The 15,220-nt window shown below is 41.5% G+C and overlaps 1 pseudogene; it reads right to left on the bottom strand.

The window, feature by feature from the left end:
* Positions 1 to 7,216: 7,216 nt before the first annotated feature.
* Positions 7,217 to 8,289, bottom strand: LOC109969913 (importin subunit alpha-1 pseudogene; annotated as a pseudogene).
* Between the last annotated feature and the right edge of the window lie 6,931 nt (positions 8,290 to 15,220).

Below are 15,220 nucleotides of genomic sequence, written 5' to 3'. Positions count from 1 at the left end.
ACGAGCCAACAAGCCTCGAAAGGACTCCTTCTTCAGCTTGACGGCAGCCCTTACGTCCGGTGTCCTCCACCGGGTTTGGGGGTTGCCACCACGACAGGCACCGGAGACCTTACGGCCACAGCTCCGAACGACCGCATCAGCAATGGAGGTGGAGAATATGGTCCACTCGGACTCAATATCTCCAACCTCCCCCGGGATCTGGTCAAAGCTCAGGAGGAGTTGAAGATCTCTCTGACAGGGGATTCTGCTAAACGTTCCCAACAGACCCTCACAATACGTTTGGGTCTGCCGAGTCTGTCCAGCTTCCTCCCCCGCCATCGGATCCAGCTCACCACCAGAATGAGAATATTCCATCTAGCATTAAAAGACTTAACAGTTTTAACCATGCCCCCCTTATGAGGAAGGCTTGTTTAAAACACATTTTGGAAGAATGGAGTCATAATATATAACATCTAAAAAAAATACTTGAATTTTGAGATATACAGGCAGTAGTGGTTCGCACTGTCACCTCACAGCAGGGATGATCCTGTGTTTGAACCTCATGGCCGACGGGGGCCTTTCTGTGTTGAGTTTGCATGTTCTCCCTGGGCCTGCGTAGGTTCCAGCTTCCTCCCACAGGTCATAGACATGCAGGCTAAGTTGACTGGCAACTCTAAATTGACTGTAAATGTGAGTGGTTGCAGAATAGAGCAACCCCCCCCCACCACCACCACCCTTTTTAGAACAAGCAATATAGATAATGGATGGACTGACTCTAAGTATGACAAGAACAAAACCAGCTACCTACCTACTGAGTACACTGCAGAGGCAGCAACATTTTTAATCACTTGTTAGGTTATTTCTTAGTTAGATAGATATTCAGAGATTTGGTGTCTAGAAATGTTTAGTGGAGACAGGATGTCTAGCTCAGGCTGTTAACTGCTCAGTTTAATTTCATGTGCTTGCAAACTGCATGTAGGCCAAGGTGCTGGCATATCAGGTGACGTCACGGTTTGACGCCCTGCGTAGTATGGGGTTAGCCCAGAATGATTAAAATTATATAGGTTTCATGGTCCAGGGTCTTTCATCTGCCAAGCTGCCTGCGCGCGGGTTGGTGGTGGGAGAGATCTGGACATGTGATGTTAATTTTACCTGTGATCCTCTGAATAAACCAGTATGGTTATTTTTTATAAAATCTAAAGTGGTCTGCTTCGTCTTATTGTAAGTTCCTGGTTTAAAAGAGCCGGAAGAGGCTTCGTAGAAAAACAGAAGCTTATAACTCATCAATCATTTTAAAATGCTTCTTCTTTGTTATGTTAGTTCAATTTGGCTTTTAATCTTATTTTATTCTTAGGTATTTTAGTCTGTTTAGTTTTCTGTACTCTGCCTCTGATCTCATTTGTTTGCAGTGTTCATTCATTTGACGGACCCATGTAAACTACTTTCTAATTCTATTTTGAAAGGTGCTGTTTAAATAAAGTTTATCACTATTATTTATATGCAAGATATAATTGTAATAGCATAATACAAATATTATGAGGGTAGGATATGAGACAGAAAATATCACTAAAGTCAGTAAAATTTATAATAAGGATTGTGAACAAATTGTACCAATCTACCAACAACTACTTTTCAAAGTAAAACATCAAAAAGGAACAGGAACATTTCTGTGATATTTTCTTAAAGATGCAAGCACTATGCTGTGCTAGTAAATTGTCATCCCAGATTTATCAGACCAGCAAACATGACAACAGCCCACCAGCAGCCTTTTTGTTGGCTGAGATGAGACATGATCGCTTCTGAAGTGTGAGGACATGTCGGCACCGGCTAATTAATTGTAATAAGGCTGGCTGGCACATACGCTGACAATGACAGCCATGGGGTGAGAGGCAAGGCTTCCCTACTAAAATCAGTGTGGAGTTTGAGCCGTCAGGCCGCTACGCTCCAGAGACTTGCTCTGGCACTCACCTAGATTCACATCTGCTCTGATTAATCGCCTGCTTCGCCCAGTGCATACATTTCATTATCAGCTTTAAGTGGGTGAAAACAACAAAGATCAGGGCATCGAGCAGAGCTGTGACAAGAGAAAAGATGAACAGGAGGAATATGAGCAAAGCAATGAAACCCATCTTTAGTTATATAGCACCTTTTAAAACATGTTACAAAGTGCTTTACAGAGGTAAAATCAATACAGAAAGGCAAAAAACATCCTAAAAATCACAATAGAATTGTTAAATTAGGGCAGGGGGCTCATAAAAAAATAAAACAACAACACAGAACAATGATATAAAAGGACCTAAAGGGATCAAATCAAATCAATTTATTTGAATAGCGCCAAATCACAACAAAAGTCATCTCAAGACACTTTACAAAGTAAGGTCTAGACCAGGGGTGCCCAATACGTTGATCGCGATCGACCGGTAGATCGCAAACGTAGTGTTGGTAGATCGCGTGCCATTCAAAAATAAATTAGATGTATCCGGCGTAAAACACGTGCCAAATGCTAACATGCGAATGGTCAGTGTGACGATTCGCTGTGGTGACCCCTAAACGGGAAAAGCAGAAAGTGACAATCATTCATGTATAGCCTATCATCCAACCTCCCTATGGCATTTGCTATTTGATTGACATGCAGGGCAGCCAGTCTGAGATCTTGTCTTTTCTGACACACGAGTCACCAAGCATGCACAGTCAACAGCACGAGCTACTGCAAAACTCCAGTGAGTGAACTACCTTGTCAGCCTTCGAATTAAAATGAGTGGGGGAGCCGAATCAAGTAAGAAACCAAAACGTAAGTAAAATATTCCATGCGGAATGGGAGGAGGGCTTTTTTTGCGACATTATATTCGAAGTGCGTTTGCTTGATCTACCATTCTACCATCACTATTCCGAAGAAGGGAAATGTGGAGTGGCACTTTCAGACCGTTAATAAAAACGACACTCATTCATACATGTATTTTGTGTGTGTGCGCGTGCGCACGTGTAGGTCGATCATTTTAACTTGGTCATTTGAAAAGTATCTCACAAGGCGAAAAAGTGTGGGCACCCCTGGTCTAGACCTTACTGTTATCAATATTATTACAGAGGGAAAAACCAACAAATCCTCCTTGAGCAAGCACTTGGTGACAGTGGGGAGGAAAAACTCCCTTTAACAGAAGAAACCTTCAGCAGAGCCCGGCTCTTGGTGGGCGGCCTTCTGCCTCGACTGGTTGGGATGAGTGGATAGAGGAGAGACAAAAGAAAAGAAAAGCAACAAGATGGCAGGTGGATGTGGCCGGTGACTGCTCATCAGAAACATAGAGCTCCAGGGCCAGGGCAACCTGCAGGAAGGTACAGGGAGAGAGAGAGGACACACTATGGGAGAGAGGAGACACAAAGATAGTGATGTGTAATGGTGGCATAGAGAAGCATAGGGAGAGAGGAGAGGAGAGGAGAGAAACTCAGAGCATCATTTGGCCCCACAGCAGCCTAGGCCTATAGTAGCATAACTAAGGGAAGGCTCAGGGTCACCTGATCCAGCCCTAACTATAAGCTTTATCAAAAAGGAAAGTCTTAAATCTAATCTTAAAGGTAGAGAGGGTGTCCGCCTTTCCTGAACTGAGGCTGGGAGTTGGTTCCATAGGAGAGGAGCTTGATAGCTAAAGGCTCTGCATCCCATTCTAATTCTGTGGGACAGACCCCGGCTCTTGGTGGGCGGCCTTCTGCCTCGATCGGTTGGGGTGAGTGGATAGAGGAGAGACAAAAGAAGAAAAGCAACAAGGCACAACAATCAATCAAATACTGGTCAGGTTGATGTGGTCGGTGACTGCTCATCAGAGATATAGAGCTCCAGAGCCAGGGCAACCTGCAGGAAGGTACAGGGAGAGAGAGAGGACACACTATGGGAGAGAGGAGACACAAAGATAGTGATGTGTAATGGTGGCATAGAGAAGCATAGGGAGAGAGGAGAGGAGAGGAGAGAAACTCAGAGCATCATTTGGCCCCATCTAGGAACCACAAGTAAACCTGCACTCTGAGAGCGAAGTGCTCTGTTAGGATGATAAGGCTCTACGAGGTCTTTAAGATACGATGGAGCCTTGTCATTAAGGGCTTTGTATGTTAGGAGAAGGATTTTAAATTCTATTCTGAATTTTACAGGGAGCCAGTGGAGAGAAGCTAATATGGGAGAGATATGATCTCTCTTGCTAGTTCCTGTCAGTACTCTGGCTGCAGCCTTTTGGATTAACTGGAGGCTTTTTAGGGAATTATTGGGACATCCTGATAGTAAAGAGTTACAGTAGTCCAGCCTGGAAGTAACAAATGCATGGACCAGTTTTTCAGCATCACTTTGAGACAGGATGCTCCTGATTTTTGCAATATTGCGCAGGTGAAAGAAGGCAGATCTAGAGACTTGGATTTTGTGTGATTTAAAGGACATATTCTGATCAAAGATGACTCCAAGGTTCCTCACAGTAGTACTGGAGGCAAGAGCTATGTCATCTAAAGTAACTATATGATTAGACAGCAGATTTCTAAGGTTTCCAGGCCCAAGCACAATAACTTCAGTTTTGTCAGCGTTTAGAAGTAAGAAGTTGCAGGTCATCCAGGCCTTTATGTCTTTAAGTCATGCTTGAAGTTTGACCAGCTGATCTGATTCATTTGGCTTCATAGATAAATATAACTGAGAATCATTTGCATAGCAATGGAAATTTATGTTGTGCTTCCTGATAATATTGCCTAAAGGGAGCATGTATAAAGTGAAGAGTATTGGACCTAACACAGAGCCCTGTGGAACGCCGTGACTAACTTCAGTTTGTGTGGAACATTCGTCATTAACATGAACAAATTGAAATCTTTCTGATAAATAAGATTTGAACCAACTTAGCGCAGTTCCTTTAATCCCAATAACATGTTCAAGTCTCTGCAGTAAGATGCTGTGATCAATGGTGTCAAAAGCAGCACTGAGATCTAAGAGGACAAGTATGGATACAAGTCCTTTGTCCGAGGCTAGGAGAAGATCATTGGTGACTTTCACCAATGCAGTTTCTGTACTATGATGGACTCTAAATCCTGACTGAAAATCCTCAAACAAATCATTCTTGTGCAAGTGGTCGCATACTGTAACTGCTTAGCAACAGCTTTTTCCAGAATTTTAGAAATAAACGAGAGATTGGATATCAGTCTATAATTAGCTAGGACACCTGGGTTAAGAGTAGGCTTTTTGATTAGAGGTTTAATTACTGCAACCTTAAAAGCCTGTGGAACATAACTTGTTAATAGAGAGAGGTTAATCAGATCTAGTATGGATGTGTTGATTAGGGGAAAGATGTCTTTGAGCAGCCCGATTGGGATGGGGCCCAGGACAAATGTTTATGACTTAGATGAAGCAATTGTTGAGGTCAACTCAGAGAGATCTATGGGAGGGAAGAAGTCCAAGTATAAATGAGGTTTTACAGATGTTTCTAAAGCCATTGTAGTAGATGGCACATCTGTGAGAGCTGTGGGAATGGTCCAAACAATTTTTTCTCTAATAGTTGTGATTTTATTTGTAAAGAAGCTCATGAAGTCCTTACTGCTAAGATCTAAGGGAATATTAAGATCAACAGCACTGTGGCTCTTTGTCAGCATGGTGCGCCATCTCCTCCTCTCCAGAGAAGTATTTTTCAATGAAGCTGAGGCCTGCATTGTAGACCATTTCATTCTCATGAGCCAGCAGAGCCTCGATCCTGTCCAGTCCATCACATTTGTCAATCATCAAACTCAGCTTCTCGTTCGCTGAAGCGACGTGCTGAACAGTGCCCCTGCTGGTGAAGTTAGTCACAGCCCACACAGCCTCTTTCTGGGTCTTGTAGTCATGCTGTGTGAGAACTTCAACCAAATATGGAATGAGGCTGTTGTAAAAATTCTGCTACTAGACATGATTTTTCCTATTTAATGTGTTTTAAACTTTCAGAACCTAGCCATGTGAGAAACTGGCTGAAGGACGTTTTCTATCTTTCATGTGAAACTCTGTGTACTGTGATATACTCGACTACAGACACTTCCAGATAAAGGGAGACGCAATCGTCAACTGTAGGATAAGCATGTGTCCTGTAGACAGAAATTTTTGACAGAATAATATAGGGCCATGTTATGTATTTGCAAAACTGCTTTAAAAGATTGTTTAATCCGTTGATTTTTATAATGTCTTAACCTATGCCCTTAACATGCTTGTGTGTCAAAGTGAGGAGACTCAGGTCAACCGAAAACCAAGCAGAAACAGAGAGTGCAGACTATGATTGCTGAGATGACTAAACTGTCTGCAAAAGTGTTGTAAGAAGTGGGTAAAAGTTCTTTTATGTTTGGCCTTATATTATCAACATTATGGGAAATGCTTAGCCTTCTATAATCTGCATCAGTAAATAATATCTACCTGTTTATTTCAGTATCAGATGCTTTATAATTGCCTTTCATTTAACCATTTCACTGGTCTTTAAGAATACAGGAGACTAGAGCTGATAATAACAGAACATGTGCAGGCTGTAAGTAATCGGACAGGAAAACCACAAACAGGAACAAGGCCAGGTTGCACAGCAACGCTGCCTGTCACAAGGGTAGATGAGCCATAAGTCATTTGCAGAAGTTAGAGGTGCTGTCTGATACATGTTGGGCTGTTTTATACCTGACGGATGCCTAAACTGCAGACAAGGCCTAATGGTAGACATGTGTAGGATGTGTAATGTCTGGTTTAGAAGGTCAGGATGTTGTTCCCAGAATTCACAGGTCCTGCCTGACAACAAGAACACCAATGAGGGGTCAGAACGAGGTTGAACGAATGCAAGGAACAAGGATGAAGGACGACACGGATGACATCAGATCTACCCACATGTGCATATTCAAAAACATTGTATAAATTAGTGGGTTCAGGAGGGTAGGGGTTCCTCCTTCCTGAAGAAGCTGTGAACCATACTTCTGTATAGTGGATAGGGCTTCAAAATAAGTTGGAACCCACTCTGTAATTGCTTTTCCTTAATATTGTAATAAATATTTTAAAGGTTGTTCTGACTTTGACTCTTCCTCAGAAACGAACATGCAGGACGGTTGAGTCCAACAGTCCCAGTATGATTAGCGTCTAAGTCGTTATCGGGGTGCACCTGTTTACTATATATTATGTTGTATGAACCTGCCTCACTCAGACAACTCTGTATGCTCATGCTGACTTGTCTCCTTGCAGGAAGTAAACTAATTACTTAAAGATTCCAGTGACTTTGTTGCTTCATTAAAAATTCTTTTGACAGAGGCCTGCATTGATGACCTCCTGGATTTGGAAGTCGCTCCCGGCTGTGATGTTGGACAGAATCCAAGCTGCCTCCTTCTGAACATTGGCTTTTTTGTGGTGCAGATGTCAGGGGGGATGCAACCAGGGCCCCAATATCCAGCACCACCTGGGTCTGCTCGTTGGTTCTAGTCACAATGTTGCCAATGGCACGCAGTGCAGGGATGAAGATCGTCAGTTCAGGAAAGCTGAGCAGCTCCACCAGGCGGGGAACTATCCTTGCCTGGACCACGACCTCAATGCGATCATTGGTGCCATCCGTCAGGTATAAAACAGCCCAACATGTATCAGACAGCACCCCCAGGTCATCATGGTATAGCAGACGAATGAGCGTGGGTAACATCTGTTGGACCACGGTCATAGGAGGGGAGGGGCTCTTGTTGCGGCAGAGTTTTGACAGCGTTCACGTCACATTCCTCAGATAGCTGGTACTGAGTACAGAGAGGTCAGCCAGTGCCAGCAGACTCAGCAGAGGGGCCACAGCTCCGTGCTCAATGACCCAGTTTCTAAGAGCTGATCCGTCACCAGCGATGTTTCTTAGGGCCCAGACAGCTTGCTTGCTTATTGCTACCAACATTATGGGCTCTCTAATCCCACATTGATGTTGCAGGTTTAATTTAAATTTAATAAAAAAACAGCATCACATACACTCTGTACAAATGACTCTACATAGCTAACTTACATGCTACAAAGTAGGAACATCGCAACTTCACATAAGACGACACAACCGCATAGCTAATTAGCACACTATGCTGAACACAGCAATAAAACATTTTGTTTTGCATAAAATCAGTTTACATACCAGTGGCATCCCTACAATTAGCCACACCGGTGAATTATCCCCTCCTTATTCCACCTGGAGTTGAAGCCTGGCAGTTGTGGGTCCTTTCCTGCAGAGGAGACATCACCTCTTCAGGATGCTCTTTCACATTTCTTCTTTGAACATCTGTCATCTATCTTCTGCAGGTCTGCAGGCCCCACACCTAGTGTTTGCTGCAGGTTTTAGCATCTTGTATTCAGCAATAAAAAAATTTATAAAGAGAAAACAAATACATTTTTGTTTTGTTTTTTGTTTAAAATGTAGATATGGTGGTTTTAACATAGGAATATGGATATGAAAGAATACTTTTAAATTATTTATTTAGATGACCTGTTGAGAGAACTCCTCCCCCTCAGTAAGCTTTCAGGATAATAAGGATAATCACCTTTATTAGCCAAGTATGTTACACACAAGGAATTTGTTTCCAGTACAGAACCAGTTAGCTAAGCGACAGCAAGCAACAAATATCCTTTTTTAAGTAATGTAATTATTTCAAAAACGATACAAATTTATGCCTACCATTACTGAAAGCATAAATAAAAACAACATTGCTAATGCTGACACCAAAGCAGTTTCAACAACGTCAGAGTGTATGGCCCTTGACGCCAAGCAACAGAAGACAATCCCTCAGACTTTTGAGTTTCACTCATTTCTTTACTTCGTCCTTCACCTCATAAGGTCCAAACAAGTCCACAGCTGTAAACTCAAATAGTGTTGCTGGCTCAGCCCGCTCTGGGGGCAGATCACTCATGATTTGTTGACACTGCTTTGCTCTAGCCTTTTGCAACTCACACAGTTGTCTACTACCTTTTTGGATAATCGCCGACCTTTGATCACCCAGGCCTTTTTTCTCATCCTCAGGAGTGTTCCTGCAGCTCCCTCATGATTTACAAAGTGAGCTTCTTGTGCCAGCAATAGGGATATCCAGGCCTCATAAGACAGAATGGGTACTACAGTTTTGTTGTTTCTGAACAACTGAATCCTGCCTCCACAGACTAGATGTCCAGAGTCTTCATCTCTGTACACAACCAACTTATTGACTGTTGTGTCAGCAAATGTTACACCCTCTTGGGCTGCTAATAAGAGGTCCCTAAAAGCATCTTCATGTTCTCTGGCTGTTAATGCAGCTACTTTACTTTTCCTTGACATTTCCTTCCTCTTTGCCTGACTTGCTTCCTGGTTCTTTACTTCCAGCCATGTCTTAGCAGCTCTCCACACCCACAATGACACCAACAAACTTGGACAAACTGCTGAAGGGCTTCACATCCACAATGAACTTGACTGCATATTCACCAGTCTTCAACTGGCCCAGCCTTTTGGACCTCTCCAACACTGTTGGTGAAAAAGGTCTGGTGGCCATAGCTATCTTGCTGAATTGCTCCCAGCACTGTACGACTGTCCACTAGGTGAAGCCACTGCTCAACCTCATGCTGCCATACTTGTCAAAGTATTTCCTAAGTCTGGCTGCAAAACTGCACTCCAAATCTCAGCCTTGACTGCGTCACCTTTTTGGTCTAGTGGTGTTAGCTTTGCCTTGGACTTGGCTAATTTTACATCTGTGCCTCCATGTGTCTCCCACCTGAGATGCATCACTGCTCCATATGACTTGTCACTCCCATCTGAAAATGTAATTCCCCATGGTTTTCCTTGCCAATCAACTGGTGTAAGACCCCTGTGGATTTTTACCTGGGTAAGCTCAGCATATTCCTCAAACAGTTTAATGGCCTCCTCCTGCAGGCCTTCTCAGAGTGGCTTATCCCATGTGTCTTGGGCCAGTCCTCCTTTCACAGCTTCCTGAAAGACTTTCCTGACAATAATAGCTCCTTTCTGCTTGGCAGGTGTGACTAGGCCTACTGGGTCATAGAGCCCCGCTACTTGGCTCAACAGTTCTCTTCTGGTCAGTGGGCTTGGTGTCTTTGGTCTCACCTCTTCTCATCACAGGTCCTGGCTTGTCTGCATTTTTCCTCTCCTTTTTGAAAAGTTGATTTCCTCTCCTCTTTGAAAAGTTGATTGTCATTATATTGATTGATTGTCATTATATAGAGAGTTGAGGTCATTATATAGAGCTTATCTTTCTCAACTAAATACCCAGTACCTAATGCTTTGTTGTCTTTATTTTTTATTTGGTTTGGGAGTATCAGAGCTTTGCTTTCCTCAGTTGACTTTCTTGTTCCAAGGTTCTCAGCTGTGTTTTCTGACCTCCCACTTTGCCCTGACCCATGGCTTGAGTGAAAACCCACCAGCTTTGAGTATCTCCTCAACCTCTTCTGTGAGCTCGTTCAGCCTCTCTTTGCTATTGTGGGATGTGAGTATATTGTCCACATAGGAGTCCTCCCTCAAGACTCTGCATGCCTCAAGTAGGTCAGAAAGTTTTGCAGTGGTTTCCTGCATTGCTAACTGTCCTATGCACCCAGCAGGGCAATCACCAATGTTGACTCTGGTAATGGTATACTCTTCTATCTCCTCATACTCTCTGTCCCTCCAGAGGAACCTGTAGAGGTGCACTTCTGAGCACGTCATCAGCTGTACTATAAGTTAACAGTCTCAGTTCTTTGATAATCATTTCATCCACACTGTCAAGGAGTTGAATCTTTTTTTACCTCTACCGATCCAGTTGGTTCTCCTTGCCACTGTAGACTTTCCCCATCCTTCTTCTAGCAGTGAAAGTCTTTTATTGCCACTGAACATAGATAAATTTGTAGGTTTAATACTTACAACTGGTGTAATACACACAGGTGGCTCTACTCTGTTACCTATGTGCTCTGTGGCCTTTGCATCTTCTGCAATTTTCCATGCTTTTGCAAACTCTCCTTTTCTTGCTTCGACCTTGCTTTTGGCTGCCACAGATTCCTTAATCAGCTTCTCCAGAAGTGTTAAATGCATCTCATAGGCTTCACAGTTAATGCCGTCTATTACAATGGAGTATGCATATTCACAGGCCTTTTCAGCTTCCTCAAAAGCAGCCGTCATTTCTGCCAGCCCACAGTTTGCCCAGAGGTGGGCTTGGACAGTCCTCTTCAAGTCATCAAGCCTTGCTTCACATTCGGTGGTGACTTTCTCAAGCCTCAAGTTGATCGAGCAGTACCTCAGTACTACCATCAAATTTAGATTCCATGTACACCAGCAAACCAGTTCTCTATTCATCACTGGCTTCAATAACTCTCCTTCTCTGAGCTTTGACTTAGTCATGTTTTTGGCCTTCCGGATAAGATAGTTGGCTTTCCTTGTAAAGCAGCTATTTGCTGTAGTCCTTTTTTTTTTTTTTAAACCTGGTCCAATGTTCTTCCAGCGGTTTCCCTTCTGTTCAGTGGGTTTGGTGTCCAAGAGGCTTCATCAGTTCATCAGAACTCAAACTCAGCAGAATTTTTTTTTTATTTTATTTTTTCTTCTACATTTTTTCATCTTACTATGACCAGGATGGCTGAGAATCTGCACGGATCCAAATATGTAGCATTTGAAAAACTGAATAGAATTTTGACTGTACTCTCATTTTAAGTAAAGCAGTTAATTCCATGCAAATTCAAACATTCAAGTACACATGATCATGTGTTTGTACATATCCCAGGGCACCTCCCCCTAACAAATATGTTCCTGCCCTCATGCCAGAGTTCAACATTTCAGGAAAAACATGGGGTTTTAACTGTGTACAAAAAGTGGCCTGATAGTCTGGTTCTGGTCCTTAAAACCTTTAAAAACAGCAGAGGATCTTTGAATGCCTCCTAAGGTGTGAAGATAAAGGAGCTGAGTGGTGTACAGTGGTACAAGCCCGGGAACATCTTTAAAAACATACAGTAATAATTCAAAATCAATCCTTTGACAAACAAGGAGCTGAGGAAGTAAGGCCAGACCTGAAGTGATGTGCACAATTTTACAAGTAAGAAGAGAGGCTGCAGGATTCTGAACTTTCTGAAGTCTGAATAATAATACTTGAAGAATACCCAATACAAAGCATTACAGCTGTCAGCTTTAGAGCTAATACAAGCATTGTTTTGACCACTGGCTTAATCTGTTCATCCAGTTTCAGCGAGCTGTCAAAGAGCACAGCTGGGTTCTTTACCCAAGGTTTCAAATATAATGCCATGGGGTCAAGATCATCAATATTAGTAGTTAGAGGGCCATTAATTAGTACACATTCAGTTTTACTTTTTTTTACATGGAAAAAATGTAAATCATGGCTATTTAAATGTCTTTTAGGCAGTCTGACAAGTCATGACAGCAAAGTCATGTTCTCGCCATTCACTGGCAAGTAAATTTGTATGTCATCAGCATAGAAATGAAAAGATAAACCATATTTCTTATTAACTGATCCCAACAGGAGCAAATATAAATAAAATAAAACTGGACCAAGAACTGAACCCTATGGAACACCATATATAAAAGGAGCCGCAGTAGAGGAAAAGTCAACAATAAACCCAGAAAAACTCCTATTATTTAGATATGACTTAAACTACATAAGACACGTTCCTTAAATTTACTGTGTAAAACAGGATTTTATAATGGCTCTTCTCATTTTCCTCTCAGTGACTGTCACCCCAGTGATACTGTTTGACCAGTTACAACTGCAATATCACAGATATTATCTGCTCATACACAAGTCCCTTAACCCTTTTTCTTGTTGAGTTACAAAGGCTTGCTATTATCCTGACAATCAAATGATACAGCAAACATGTCTAGTAAAGAGGTAATACACCAAAACAGGAAAAACTGCTTGGTCATGTGAACATTTTAGCATTTGTGGATGAAACCTTTTGTGATACACTGTAGGTTGCTGCGTGCTCCATAGAACCTGGATAAGTAATAGCAGAGTCACTGGTGTGATCAATGGTGGAAAGTAAGTACATTTACTTATGTACTGTACTTAGATACAGTTTTGAGGCATCTGTATTTTAATTGAGTTTTTGAGTTACTTCATTACTTTGACTTGACTGGAGGCAAATATTTTACTATTTACTCCACTACATTTATTGTATAACTTTTGAACCAGATTGATATAAAAAATACATTAGAATTATAAGACCTCATTGATCTATGTTGGAAAATTCTACCAAGCAGTAATCCAAATTAAATGCATATAAGCTAGTTAAAACTAGCTCCCTCTTTACCAGTTGCAACATTAAATGTGATGTACACAATAATGCATCAGCAATTATAATACAGTAATATGATATACAGGGATGTAATATGTGCCATTCTGCATAATAAATACTTTTACTTTTAGTACTTTAAGTATGTTTTGATGCTAATACTTTTACTTAAGTAACATTTTGAATGCAGGACTTTTACTTGTAACAAAGTATTTTTACACTGTTGTATTACTACTTTTACTTAAATAAAGGATCTGAGTACTTCTTCCACCACTGGGTATGATCAAAACATTTATAAAGTACCCACAGATATATTCACTGCAGCAGCAGGGATGAGTGTGTTGATCATGGGCAACTTGACAAAAGGTTTTGAGAAGTGTTGAATGCTGCACACTACAAGCCTTCAAATGGTGGAATAAAATGCATTCTGCAAGTGAAAGCAATTTAGATGAGATTCCTTAACGCTCCGCTACATGCCTGATGAAATGATGAACACATAATCAGGCTACAGCCAAAGGAAATTCATAAAGATTCTCTTGTCCATCAGCTCTTTCATTGATTTTATGATTGTCTGCGTCCTTGCCTGTCAAGAGCAAAGCTCCTCTGGGTTTGGTTTCAAAATCTAAGTAAAACTCAAAAGAGCTGGGTACAAACCATGATTACTCACATAGACTTTGTTTCTTGCCAAGCTTTTTCACAGACTCAACAAAGAGCAACACTGCCATCCCCTGACAGCCTCTGTTCATTACCCTGACTTACCCATACAGACTGTGCTGCAGAGGGCACCAAGCTTATAAGAAAGAGTAGAGTTATGCTGGCTAAGTATCCAGCCTTTACAGAACAGCAGTGGAACTTTAAACGAAATGGGTCAAGGAGATTTAGATCTGGGCCAATATTGTCAAAGAGAACAATGGGCATAGACTTGGGGTAATTGGTAGAAAAGAGTAAGCATTTGTCATGTGAATTCAGACTGGATTCTGTGCATACCTAATAGGGTTTCACACAATTTACAAAGTCATATTTGCTTTAATGCAGCCACTGCCTTGCTTTTCCCCAGTATAAATCATATGCGTTACCCTTCAGTTGCTTGATAAAGGCACCATCTTTCTTCAGTTTAAAATATTGCAGGTGGAAACAGTAAAGCCTTGAATTATATTATATGACAATTAATTAAAATGTATCATATATAACAATTTTATATATATATATATATACTGTATATATGCATATATGCTTTTTTTTTTCAAAACAAATTGCCAATTTAAAATTATAAACCTGGGGGGGCACACATTAAAAAACTAAAATTGACATTTGTATAAATAGCTGTATCATTAGTTTTGCTGGTATTTGGTCATGAACCATACTGGACATGTTGAAATGTTGACCTGATGATGGTGTTATACCTATGGAAAGTTGACATGACAAGCCAATAGTTGCTGAGATGTTTCACTAAAAATCAAAGGATGTCTCTCTCTCTGTGATCAATCCAGTGCTTGTCAGTCTCATCTACTGATGGAAAATGGAAGTCTACAGTATTCAGATATGTGTGCATCTGCATCAAATGGTGGACATGCCAGTAGCATGGGAAAAAATAAATAAATAGCAGCACTGGTGCTGCTCTTATATACTATGCAGTGCAGCAGTGATGGACAGAAGAGTTCAACTAAGATACTAAATGAAACTAAAAACCACATAATGTGTAGCTCCAGTTACTGTATGTGTCCTCTGGCTGGTATCATGTCTGTGTGATGATCAATGTAGGACAGCATAGTGAGAAACATCCTGTGATTCAGGAGTTCAGATCAGGATGATGTAAAAACACAAAGATGACCAGAGACTGTTCCTCTGTGTCTTTGTCTGCCGCTGCCTGCCGGCTTGCCTGTCAATTTGTCTTCATCTGTTACTTTTCTTTTACTTTGTTAACTCTCAACAGCCACACACACACAGTGCCTCCTTTTCATAACAGATAAAAGTCTTAATTGAATGGGAGCTACTGGGTGAATTTGCTTCACAGTAGCCAGACACCAGCAAGCAGATTGGCCT

This window comes from Monopterus albus, unplaced genomic scaffold, assembly GCF_001952655.1.
Source record: "Monopterus albus unplaced genomic scaffold, M_albus_1.0 scaffold186.1, whole genome shotgun sequence".
Classification (NCBI taxonomy): domain Eukaryota; kingdom Metazoa; phylum Chordata; class Actinopteri; order Synbranchiformes; family Synbranchidae; genus Monopterus; species Monopterus albus.
The sequence above is the reverse complement of the archived record's forward strand: the minus strand, read 5'-3'. Positions and strand labels throughout refer to the sequence as shown.